Raw genomic sequence first — 12,783 nt, forward strand, 5'->3', positions numbered from 1 at the left:
CTTTTGGCGTTTCGGCGGTGGGAGCAGAGCTGCAGGCTGCTTGGGAGGGTGTTTGGTTTGCGAGACGAGTTCTGGGGGCAGAGAGACTCGTTCTCGAGGGTGACTGTTCTGTGGTGATTGACTGGATTCGTGGTGTGGACATATACGGTGATGGCCATCCCCTGATACGGGATACCCGGAGCTTGGTGCGGGAGCTGATTTCTTGTCAGGTTGTCCATGCTTACCGAGAGGCGAACAGTGCAGCAGATTGGGTCGCCTCTTATGTTGCCCGGCATACCGGGGAGGTTTTCTGGTCTAGGTTGGATGGCGTTCCACACGCCTTATTTTGTTTACTTTTCTTTGATATGTCTGGTTGTATTCACGTTAGTGGTATATGAATGAAATACCGTTTTGATCAAAAAAAAAAAAAAAAAAAAAAAAAAAGCTTAAAGAGAGAGAGTATGTGAGGATTTGTGCGAGCGTGTGCTTCGTCCCATATCGGTTATTTGTAGAGGAGGTTTTGGGTACTTATACAGAACAAGAAACCCCAAAAAATACTTTCCTGCCACCACCTTTTTGGGTGAGGTCCTAGATTGTTATAGTGCTTTGCTTCCTAACATCCACCAGTAGCTGCTCCCTTAGTCTCACTCGCTCATTGTAGTCGATTCATGAGCTCGATGGATTGATCTGCACCAGGCACTATTGTTCCTGGGTTGAGTTGCTCTGAGTTTAGGTTGAGGGCTTGCTTTGGTCCTAATCTCTCTTATCTTGCTAGCACTTTGTTCCCACCAGTGTGCAGCCCAATTGAAAGATTAGGAGACAATATATATTTAACCTATTGTATGCTAAATGGATCTTTGGTCCTATTATGCCTACAAAAGTTTCATGCCTGGAATTTGTTAAGGTGAGGTTTCCAACCATTAAGTAAGGCGCTTCTCTGGGAAAAAATGAATCATAGTCCACCACACAATCATGCGAGATTTTCTCCACCTATTTTTCCTCCAACAATTGCCATTCTACCTAACATCAAACAGTTTTCATCCTAATTTAGGTCTGGTAGTCTCAATGCTCTGTAGAATGACCATTTTAGTAGAAGAAGAATGAAGAATTTGATGCTAGCAGCCACATGTTTTTCCATATTCTTGTAATAAATAAAACCAGCAAATTGGATCAAAGCAAATAGAGTACACTGAGACGTGAGATATCTCAATCCTAAATGGTTAGAAGCTAGTCATTGGTTTCGAGAACAAACTTCAGATCTCCTTTTAATCATGAAGTTATGCATTGGGAGGGTCAATATGCTGCATTTTGACTTTAGACTACATGCTTAAGTAGACTAAGCTTTCCAGTGTCTTTGATTGCATCACTTGCAAAAGATGGTTCACCTTTTAATGTTGGAAAAATTCTGATTACTCTGTATCTTCAGTAGTTATGAAGTACAGATTTAGTCAGATTATGTTTGTGTAGACTGGGTTAACACATTTTCAGCTTGGGTGACGCACAGTTGTAATTTCTAGAGTCTTCTGTAATTGCTATTTTTAGTTACATTTGAGTGAATATTATGTTAATGATGGCAGTTTCTTTTGACTTTGTCATTTGTAATTGACTAATTAATCATAGACCATATTGTTGTCAAGCAATGTGACTACATGTCTGTATTCTTATGCTTAAAAAATCTGCTTTCTTTGTTGTAGTTCATAGTGCATTAAATGTTAGTTTATACTGATTAAAAATCTAGTGATTATTTGGATCATATTGCCCATTTTTTCTGATCCTGATATCATTTTTTATGCTTCTTGGACTCTGGAATGAAAAGGTTCCCAAATAAACAGAAGGCCGACTTTTGTACATAGAGGAAGCGGGGAACTGATGCCAAGAGGATTTCTCTCATCTGATGATACCCTCCTGTATATAGGTTGTAGCGTCATTTTACTATTTTCGTACCAGAAAATCTGTTTTCTAATTGTTATTGTGTTTCTTCTATTATCTGAATTATTTCTTAGTATTGGAAGCATATATAAGACCATTGCATGAACACTGCCAAGAAGTGGAATGTTATAAGAGATAACTGAAAATGCAAAATATTTTTGCTCTATATGAATTTGTTATACTTTTTTTAGAAAAAATGAGGATTTGTGAGAGTCCTTATTCTTATCTTGAGAAAATTTGACTAGCTAAATTTTGGCTACTGTTATCTCACAATTATATTGAATATGACAGAAGAAGAGGTTTAAGTTGTGTTCCAAGCCCATCAAATATTTAATCATCCATACGTCCGACTATTACATTGACAGACGAAGAGGTTTAAATTGTGATCCAAGCCCATCAAATATTTAATCATCCATACGTCCTGGAAAAAAGCTAGGGTTTTGCAAAAGAGAGTTACCAATGGCTTCATATGTACTGAAACAGCTACTGTGGCACTCGAGGAGGGTCTGGATCTATTAGTCACTCTCCAATTTTTCATTTTCTTGTCGTAGTGTTCTCTTTTTCTTGTAGCAAAACCAGGTACATGAGAGAACAATCTGTTGTGTTGAAGTTATTCTTCTCGATTTACATCTGAACTCAATGTAGCAGGCCTGGCCCAAGATCAAGGTACCCAATATTTGCTCCATTTTTTTTCCCTTCCTAGTTGCATGGTTTCTACTCACATGATATATGGGCTCTGCTTTTCTACAGCTATTGAAATGTATATAAATGTATCTGTTGTCCTTTTTTTTCATTCAGCCTTGACCTGGAGGAAGAAGCTTCCTTACTTCAAGAACAGAGCACCTGGGAAAACTACCCGACTAACTGTTTTAACTATTTTTAACCAATTTCAGTTAGTCTGTTAGCATTTCTGTTAATTGGTTATTTAGTTGATGGGTTATTATAAATAGATTCTATCATGTAAGAATGAGGAGTGAATTCAATTCATAAGAAATAAAACAGTTCTTCTTTCTTCATCTCCTCTATTTTCAGACAGAATTCTTTTGAAGTTTCTTTACATGGTATGAGAGCATTAAAGGCATTTCCCCATGGCTGCCCCCACCCACAGCAGTACCAGTTCAGTGCCGTCGCCAGTTCTAAGCATAGTTGAAGACCCGGCAAGCCCGTATTTTCTGCATCACGGCGACAATACAGGTTTGCAGCTCATCTCTCTAGTTTTAAACGAGAAAAACTATTCCACTTGGAGCAGGTCGATGATCATGGCCCTGAGTGTCAAGAACAAGGAGGGTTTTGTTGATGGAAGTATTCCTCAACCTCTACCGAATGATCCACACTATGCAGTCTGGAGGAGATGCAACATGGTAGTTTCCGCATGGATGCTAAATTCCATTCCAAAGGAGATGAGCACCAGTGTAATCTACATGGAAACAGCTAGAGAAATCTGGCTTGATCTGAAAGAAAGATTCGGCCAAAGCAATGGCCCAAGGATTTACCAACTGCAGAAGATGATTTCCACCCTTTCCCAGAATCATGGGAGTGTGATCTCCTACTTCACTCGTTTGAAGGGACTATGGGAAGAGTTAGCAAATTTCAGACCTCGTCAGCAACAAGAGCACCAATCTGAAGAACAAGTCATCCAATTCTTGATGGGATTAGATGACTCCTACTCAAATGTACGTGGGCAAATCTTGTTGATGGACCCTCTACCACCAGTTAACAAGGTATTTGCACTCGTACTGCAAGAAGAAAGGCAACGTGAGATCGTTGCCACAGTTCAAAGCTCTGAGGTTGTTGCATTCGCCAGTAAAACCTGTGAAAGGTTAGTTCCCAATGATCATCTTTCTTCTAATCCGAAACTCATTCAAAAGCAAAATGCTATGGGGCAACTTCGCAAGAAGGAAAGACCCATATGCAGTCATTGTGGAAAATCAGGTCACTCAAGGGATAAGTGCTATAGACTTCATGGTTTTCCACCTGGTTTTAACTTCACAAAGGGAAAAGCCCCTGCAGCTAATCAAATCTCTAGTGTTATAGCTCCAGATCTCTCATATGATATCTCTAAGCTCACCATCACTCCGAATCAATGTCAAAAGATACTCTCAGTACTTTTGCAACCTCAACTGCAGTCTTCTGGGATGATGGATGTTGTAAAGGATGTGCCACGACCTTCCGTGAATCAGGCAGGGCGCCTTCAAATGACTGCCAAAAATGCTCGGCCACCATCTGTTCATAGCTTCTCAGGTAATTCAGCCTGTTTGATGAATGTTATTGCTTCAAACCAAAGCCGTGTTCCTTGGATTATAGATACTGGAGCGACAGACCACATGGTATGCTCTATCTCCCATTTTTCTACAATCAAAGCTAGCATTGATGCCACTGTGAAGCTTCCCACTGGAGAAAGAACACCTGCAACACATGTGGGAATAGTTAAAATCTCAAAGTTTCTCACACTGACAGATGTGCTTTGTGTTCCTAAGTTCTCATTTAACCTCATTTCAGCCAGCAAACTTATAGCTTCCAACCACTGTTGCTTGATGTTCATATCTGCATACTGTTTTATACAGGACCTATTGAGTTGGAGGACGATTGGAATGGGGAAGCTTGAAGATGGATTATATCATCTTCAACTAAATAAAATCCAAACTGCTGCTGGTACTCTGAACTCTTCATTGTCAAAATCCTCTCCACAATCAAGCTTGTTTGCTACTGTTAGTTCCCATGAGTTTGATCTTTGGCATTACCGATTAGGACATCTTTCCTTCACACGTCTTAGTATGCTGAATAAATCTGTTCCGGAAATAAATGTTTGCTAGAACAACCATTGTAGCATTTGCCCTATTGCTAAACAACAAAGAATGAGTTTTTCTCACAGCAGTCATGTTTCAAATTCAGCTTTTGAATTAATACACTGCGACATATGGGGACCCTTTTCCACAACTTCTCTTGATAATTCCAAATACTTTCTTACCATTGTGGACGATTATAGTAGAGCTACTTGGGTTTATCTCATGCAATCTAAGGCACAAACTAGAGACATCATTAGGTCATTCTATGTTTTAATTGAGGTCCAGTTTTCAGCCAAAATTAAGGTAATTAGATCAGATAATGGTAAGGAGTTTGACATGAAAGAATTCTATAGCTCAAAAGGAATTATACATCAAGTTAGTTGTGTCGATACCCCTCAACAAAATGGCGTGGTTGAGAGAAAGCATCAACATATACTTAATGTAGCTAGAGCATTACGTTTTCAATCAAACTTACCTTTGAAATTCTGGGGAGAGTGTGTTCTAACAGCAGTGTACTTAATAAATATAATGCCAACTCCAAAATTATCTGGTAAATCTCCTTATGAAGTGTTATTCTCCTCAAGACCATCTTATAAGCACTTAAGGGTGTTTGGTTGCTTATGTTATGCTTCCACTCTAAAAAGGGATAGGTCTAAGTTTGATCCAAGAGCCAGAAAATACATTTTTATTGGCTACCCCCATGGCATAATGTTGCCCAGTATGTTGCCCAGATAGACAACCCAAGAGGGGGGGGGGGGGTGAATTGGGTTTTTAAATTAACTTAGCTAATTAAAACTTTGTGGATGATTAACTAAATACTATAGCCAGTTATTTAATTAAAGCTAAGTGCTGTGAGTAATGTGTGGGGAAGAAGATGAGAGACAATGCACTACAAACACAAAGTTTTATAGTGGTTCGGAGCTAACCCTTGCTCCTACGTCCACTCCCCAAGTCTCACTTGGGAATTTCACTATAACCCCCTTGGATTACAGCCGGTTGTTTTGCAAGCTCACAACCGAACTTGTTGTTTTACGAGCTCACAACGAACTCGGTCGGTTTTCCTAGGCTCACCGACTAGAACCAACCCCGATTGTTTTCCCGGGCTCACAATCAAACCCTTACACTCGTTGGTTTTAAACCGGCTCACCAACCAACCTTAATCCCCTTGATTCAATCCCCCGATTGAATCAAGTAAATACACGAGATAGAAGAAAACAGAAAATAGCTTCTCAAAAAGCAGATTTAAAACAATATAATCGTAAAGGAGTTAGAAGCCCTCAAACGCTTTTAAGATGGTGAACAGGTGTGGCTTCTGGAACTCCGGTCTCCTCTTGAAAGAGTGATCGACTTGAAAGCAGGAGGAGGAAGCTTTGAATGCTGGGAAGATGTTGGTGGAGCAGTAAATGCAGATCTTCCCTTTTTCTCGTTGAAGAGCACTTAGAGAGCTTGAAGACTTGAATGCTAGGAGTGGAATGTGTGTTCTCTGCCTTGCTACAGTCTTCTGTGGCTATTTAAGCCAACCCCCACGGAAACTAGCCGTTACTCTGCTTTTTCTGGCCGTTCTGCACACTCTGCGCAGCCTGACAATGTGACCGTTGGTGGGTTGGAGTCGACTCGCGCGATCAGGAGTCGACTCGGCTGTAGCAGGAGTCGACTCGAGCTTTTCCGGAGTCGACTCGGCAACTGTTCCCAGTTTGAATTAAAGTTGCCGTCTTGACTGGGAGTCGACTCGTCTTGACCTGGAGTCGACTCGCCAACTTCTGGCGCTGACCTGGCAATTTTGGAGTCGGCTCATCCTCTGTAGTCCGTGGATCCAAATTTGAATTTTGTCCACTCGAGTCGACTCGACTGTCCTGGGAGTCGACTCGAATCTCAGAGCCCGAACTCCCGATTCTCTGTCTTTTGGCTCATCCAGTCTTGGAGTCGACTCGAACTTCCTTGGAGTCGACTCGGCTCTCAGTTTGCGAAACTTGGTCTTCTGCCTTTTTGATGTGAAGCTGTCTTGGAGTCGACTCGAGCTGTCTGGGAGTCGACTCGAATCTCAGAGGCAGTAACTTGGTTTTCTGTCTGTTGATGGTCGCGGAGTCTCGGAGTCGACTCGTGCAATGCGGGAGTCGACTCGAATCTCAGAGTCCCAAAAATGCTCTCTGACTTTTTCCTTGTGTTCCGCTGAGAGTCGACTCTTGCTTTCTTTGGAGTCGACCTACCAACCATCGGAGTCGACTCGCGTTCCACTGGAGTCGACTCGAATCTCGGACCCGAAAACTGCTCTCTGACTTTTCTGCCTGTGACTCCTAGGAGTCGACTCATACTTCTCCGGAGTCGACTCATACTTCTCCGGAGTCGACTCGAATTCCACTGGAGTCGACTCGAAGACTGTTCTTTTGAATTTTTCTTTTGATTTTACTCCTCCAATTTGAATCCTTTGAACTTTAAGCTTGGGCCAATAAATTGTAGCTTTCTTCCAACTTGAGAGCTTTGGAGGCCTTCTTGTGTTCTCCCAACTTGCTATGTTCCTTGCAAAATAAATATCTTTCTCCTTGCAACATAAATATTAGTATCTATACTTCAAGGTTTTGTGATCATCAAAATCAATCTATGAATCAATCTTTGGGTCATCAATCTCCCCCTTTTTGATGATGACAAAACTTGGAGTATATGCAATATAAAAGATATTGTTTTCTAGAAGTAATACATAGCTAAGTTGCATGAAGTAGAAAACATATATATTTTAAAAAAAAAACATACTTCATGATAATGCTTTAGATTTAATCAGCTTAACACAATCAACATATTTAAATTTTAAGCTGATTTATATTCACTTCAAAGTAATAAAGCATTCTGAGTATATAGCATATACTTAGATATTTCTCCCCCTTTTTGACAACATCAAAAAGATAGTGAAACATTAAGTACAAAGATCAGAGCAGAACACATCGAGTGTGAATTCAAGAGGTTTTTTAATTTGATACCACAGATAGTTTTCTAATCAAGTGTAGGTGGAATCTTCCTTAGGTTAATTCAAGAAGTACCACAAATGATATTCAAGAAAAAATATGAGTGGAAATCTAACCTCTCTTCACTAAGTATGAAAGCTTGTTCATTTAAGACCTTTTGCCCAATCTATTAAGTATTTTATCAACATGAGAGCAATTTAATTAATTTTCAGAGTAAAAGATCAAAACTTATATATTTGGAAAAACATATCATCATGTTGGATCATTAATTCTTAATGACTTCAAAGTTCTTATATGATAATAAGAGCATTGGGGCACAAATACCAAAATATGAGTTTATGCAATTTTTGATACATCTTTGAGCTCTTTTAAAGACTTTCTTTTATTCCTTTAGAAAATAAGCATAATTTGATACATAAAATAATGAATTGGCACAAAATAGAAGTTCTAAAGAGTAAGCCAATTAAAACTCATTAGTGAGGTTCAAAATAGATTTTCTAAGAGATACTCAAGAAAATTTAATACATTGTTCTCCCCCTGTTTTATTAAATTAGAGGCTCTTAAGATTTGTAATTTGGTTCATGAGTGATGCATAAGATATACTAACCAAATAACACGCCTCAAGGTGTATCATAAAGATTTTCAGATTTAAATTTCAGATGATACATATTGGAGAGTATTAGGATCACTTTTCATTTAGTATTCTTTCCCTCTCCTATAGATTTATGTAATTAAGTTCCATAAGACCTCTCCTTCTGAAATTTTCTTTCTCCCCCTCAATTGATCATTCCATTTAAGAGTTTAGAATCCTAAGATAATGTTCAATAAGATTGTCAATCTCAAAAATATATTTCAGCTTATCTTCATGAGACTCAAGGTTTGAGACAAGACAACCTTTATAGAACTCATCTCAAGGTATAAACTTATAATTAAAGCAAGTATTGTAATATAAGGAGGTTCATCAAAATCAATCCATAAAAATCAAGGTATGCATCAAAATAAAGTGTCTTTGGGATAGGATACTGAATATCTAAAGCTCCCCCTCAAAAGATGCATTCTTCTTTAATCATTTTAAATTGTTGAATTTCAGATTTTAGTGATAAACGTGAATAACACTGAAATTCTGTAATATCGAGAATGTAGAGTAATCTAGTATTATTCCAAAGTTTGTAGTAATTACTCTTTCTAATCCTTTACGAACAAGTTATGCTTTCTCTTAATCTTAGAGAAAATGTATAGAAATATTAATCAGAAAATGATTCATTTGAAGCTCAATTTTTTTCAAAAGCATTTACATTTTCTTTCTTTTAGAGTCATTTGAGTGAACTGAAATATTTCTAGTTTTAAGATCATTCACTCTATTGATGGAAGTCTTTAATAATGTAGGAGAGAAAAACATATAGATGATCATTGAAGTATATCTATTTATAGAACTCAATTTCTTAATTATAGTTTTTCTGCAATGGATACATGAAGCATAATAAATCTTTTTAATATCAAAATAAACTCATATATTTAAAAATATTTGTTTGCAATTAAGATCATTGAAAGACACATCATTTAGGCCAATATTAGTATACTTTGAAGATAAGAAATGATATGTTTCGGATGCGTATCGGAGCTATCAACCAAAGGCATCAAAATTAATTCTGTTTTTCTTCCATTAAGATTTTATTTAGAAATCATATGGAGTTTAAGCTTTTATACAAAATCAGATTCTGAATTACATAGGATTTTCAATTGAGGCTTTCAAAATCATAATTTGAGATATGTATCTTCCAGATTGTAGCTCATCTTAAATCATTACGTTTGAAAACACATATTTCAAACATGTAAGAGCATATTCAGAGTATTTGTATTTATGTTGAGTTTTGGTATGAGTTAGAACATTATATACCAAAGTTAATCAAGTTGAAGGATAAAAACAACTCAATTCATTTTGCCTAAATAGAGATATCCTTCTCTTCTCCTTTTTACAAATTTATTCAACTTTCAGGTTTTAACGATGATTGTTAACGACAAATCTGAAAATTTCTTTTCAATAATACCAAACAAAAGATGTTATGTAGTATTTCAAACATTCAATCAAATTGTCCAAGTATGAAGCATTTACAAAATATTGAGAACCCATAATTCAAGACATCATGCCACATGCAAGATATATTATGTATTAAGTCATGCATTAAAATAATAAGAACAAGCATATCAAGGATCAAAATCAATTCTTTTCAAATAAACTCCCCTTATTTAAATATAATTTTGCACTGATTTCATCCTTAAAGTGTGTTTTCAAGTGATTAAAAATTTGACTTGATTCTTCTTATATACTTTCATTTACTTTGTCTTTCATTTTTAACTTTCTTATGTTCTATACTCTATTTGCTCCCTATCCGGTGGAGTTGGGAAGGGGCACGAGGTACTACCACTAGCCTCCCTCTTGTGCCATCCCTAATATGCCCTACACCGAATAGTTGGGTCAAATAGTGCCGGGTACTACCACTAGCCTCCCCATTGGCACCATCCCTATGATGAGCAATATAGAAAGGTTAAGATGTTTACTTCAAATTCTCCCTGTTTAAGTGTAATTAATTATGGATTTTATTCCTTCCAAATGTGCCGAATATATTATACTTGTTTTGCTTTTCCTTAAGATTGAAGTATTTGCCTTTTCTCAGATTTTTCATCTCTTGAACAATGTCCATTTTCTTTTCTTTATCTCTCTCTCTTTTTGTTATTCTCAAGTAATTTACATGAAAGAGCAGAATAAAGAAATAATGAAATGTATCGTATAGAGGTATATCATGCAAACACTATTTTCATTATGCCCAAGAATTCGTAGCTTCTCACAAGTCATTCTAAATCAGAGTTTTAATCATATACTTGTGTATTTCATGGTTATGATACAGCCATAGAAATATTTTAGATTGAGCAAACCATGAAACAATTTCTAAAAGTATAAGTCAGTCAATACACATATAGACATGATATCAAAAATTAATAATTAAAGAATTTAATCATGCCATAATAGGATTTAAGTTATTGACTTTGCTCAATTAATTTGTGAGAAAGGTATCTAAAATTACCTATTCATTATATGTTCTTCAAGCCAAACTAGATTTCTTATGTGTGAACTTTTGGCTGAAGAAGATCCTCTCTCTTGTTTGCATGTGAATGTTTAGTGTATCTTACATGAAGATATCCTTCAAGTTGAAATTTCTCATTTTTCTTTCTTGAAGGAAGGTCATTAGTTTCTTTAAAATACAAAGCATTCATCCAACATATATATATATATTTTTAATTAGATGACTCAATATGAGATATGACAATAGTTGCATGTTGAGTCACTTTACTCAAGAGATTTCCTAAATATAAGCAAGCACATATCACTTGAACTAAAGAGATAGATTCATTAACCAAGATAGTTCAAGGACAAGCATGTGAGGCAATAAACAGATTTATCAAGGTCAAATCAATTTAGTTTAGATTCTATTTGCTTAAGATAATTATCAATAAGATGTGTTAACTAAGTTTTAATCAACTTATCTTAAACGTTTGTTTGTATCAAAATTCAGATTATGACGTATTTGTTATCAATAAAATATGATTAATTAAAGTTAGATTGAAGTCTTGCACAAGGGCACATAATGATCACACAATCTGGTCTATTAGGTATATGATAAAATGATAATTCTATCATGCTTTTAATGCTTGTTCCAAATCACAAATTGCTTTATCATATTTGTAATGAATGTTTTCAAATAAGGTGGTTATTTTACATAGATTCCCTTTTTTTAATGAAATAACCACATAGGAGTTCATTCTACACATTCATTTGATAGAATATAAAGCTCATAAAGCAAGCAAGTGATAATGGTGATCTTTACTTCAAATCATGCAAGAATTTCATCAAGATCTTTTCTTGATTTAGTCTTTTAGTATTCATCAATTTTTCTTCATTAAGTGCATTTTTGAAAAACTCAACTTGGTTCTAATTATTAACATATTTTCAGATTGTTATATGTAAAAGATTAACCATATACATATATAATTTAATTTTAGTATCTTGATAATAAATCATTAATCTCATAAGGAACAAAATGAATTAATATTTCTACAACTCGAATCTTTTCATTGAATGTTCTATATGCATTGCTTGATGAATGATATCCAAGAATAGAAATATCTTTATCAGATTTGGCATTATTTTCATAAGACCATATCAAGCATAGTATGTACGACTGAAAAATATGAGAGATATGCAATGGTTCATTTTCTATTTTTCAGAAGATCAAAAGAAGTTTTCATCAAAAATAGATCTAATAGAAGTCATATGTATGACAAGCAGTGATGATAGCCTAAAAAAAATTATTTAAGTAGATGACTATCATACACAATTGTCTTTTTCATTTCTTCAAGAATTCTATTAACCCTATTTTACTTATGATGTCCTTGGAGCTGAAATAATTGAATTTAATATTATTTTCTGTATAACCTTAATCAGGATTTTGGTTTTCAATACTGTGCCATGATCTTCACAGTTTGGAAACCTTTTTCATTTGAAGCGCTTTTACAAGATTTAGTAAATACAGAAAAATACTTCAGTTTTATTTTCCAAGAACAAATCCAATGTAAGCTTTTGAAAACTTAGAGATGGAAACAACATCTTTAGATTTAGAAGTGATTTTTGTTTGTTTCCTTAGTTAGCATGCATAGCAAAACTTTGACCTTTAAGTAGATAATCTAAGTAAGCCTATGGCAAGGTCTTTTGAGATTAAGTACATACTAGCATGAGTTGATTCTATGTGCCAAGGATGGTTTCTTTAATCTTGGTATTCATAGTGCATATATTCAAAAGCATACCAAATACACATTATCATATCTATGATCAATAAACAATAATGCCATGGATAAAAACTCTCAATCAAGCATATAGAGAATTCATAGAATTAATCTTAATAATGATTAATCATTTAGCAACTTTATCCAATAGTGAGTAAAGTATCCTATAAAATGAAGTGATTTGATTATATTTCCAAAAGTATTTTCTATATCACAAAATTGATCAACACATGCAATTCATACTTTAATCAACTAATAAAACAATTTCAGTATGAGAGGATGCAAGAATTACT

The sequence above is a fragment of the Phoenix dactylifera genome, chromosome 13, assembly GCF_051530095.1.
Source record: "Phoenix dactylifera cultivar Ajwa chromosome 13, Ajwa_hap1_PhDact_Kaust_v1.1, whole genome shotgun sequence".
Lineage (NCBI taxonomy): Eukaryota > Viridiplantae > Streptophyta > Magnoliopsida > Arecales > Arecaceae > Phoenix > Phoenix dactylifera.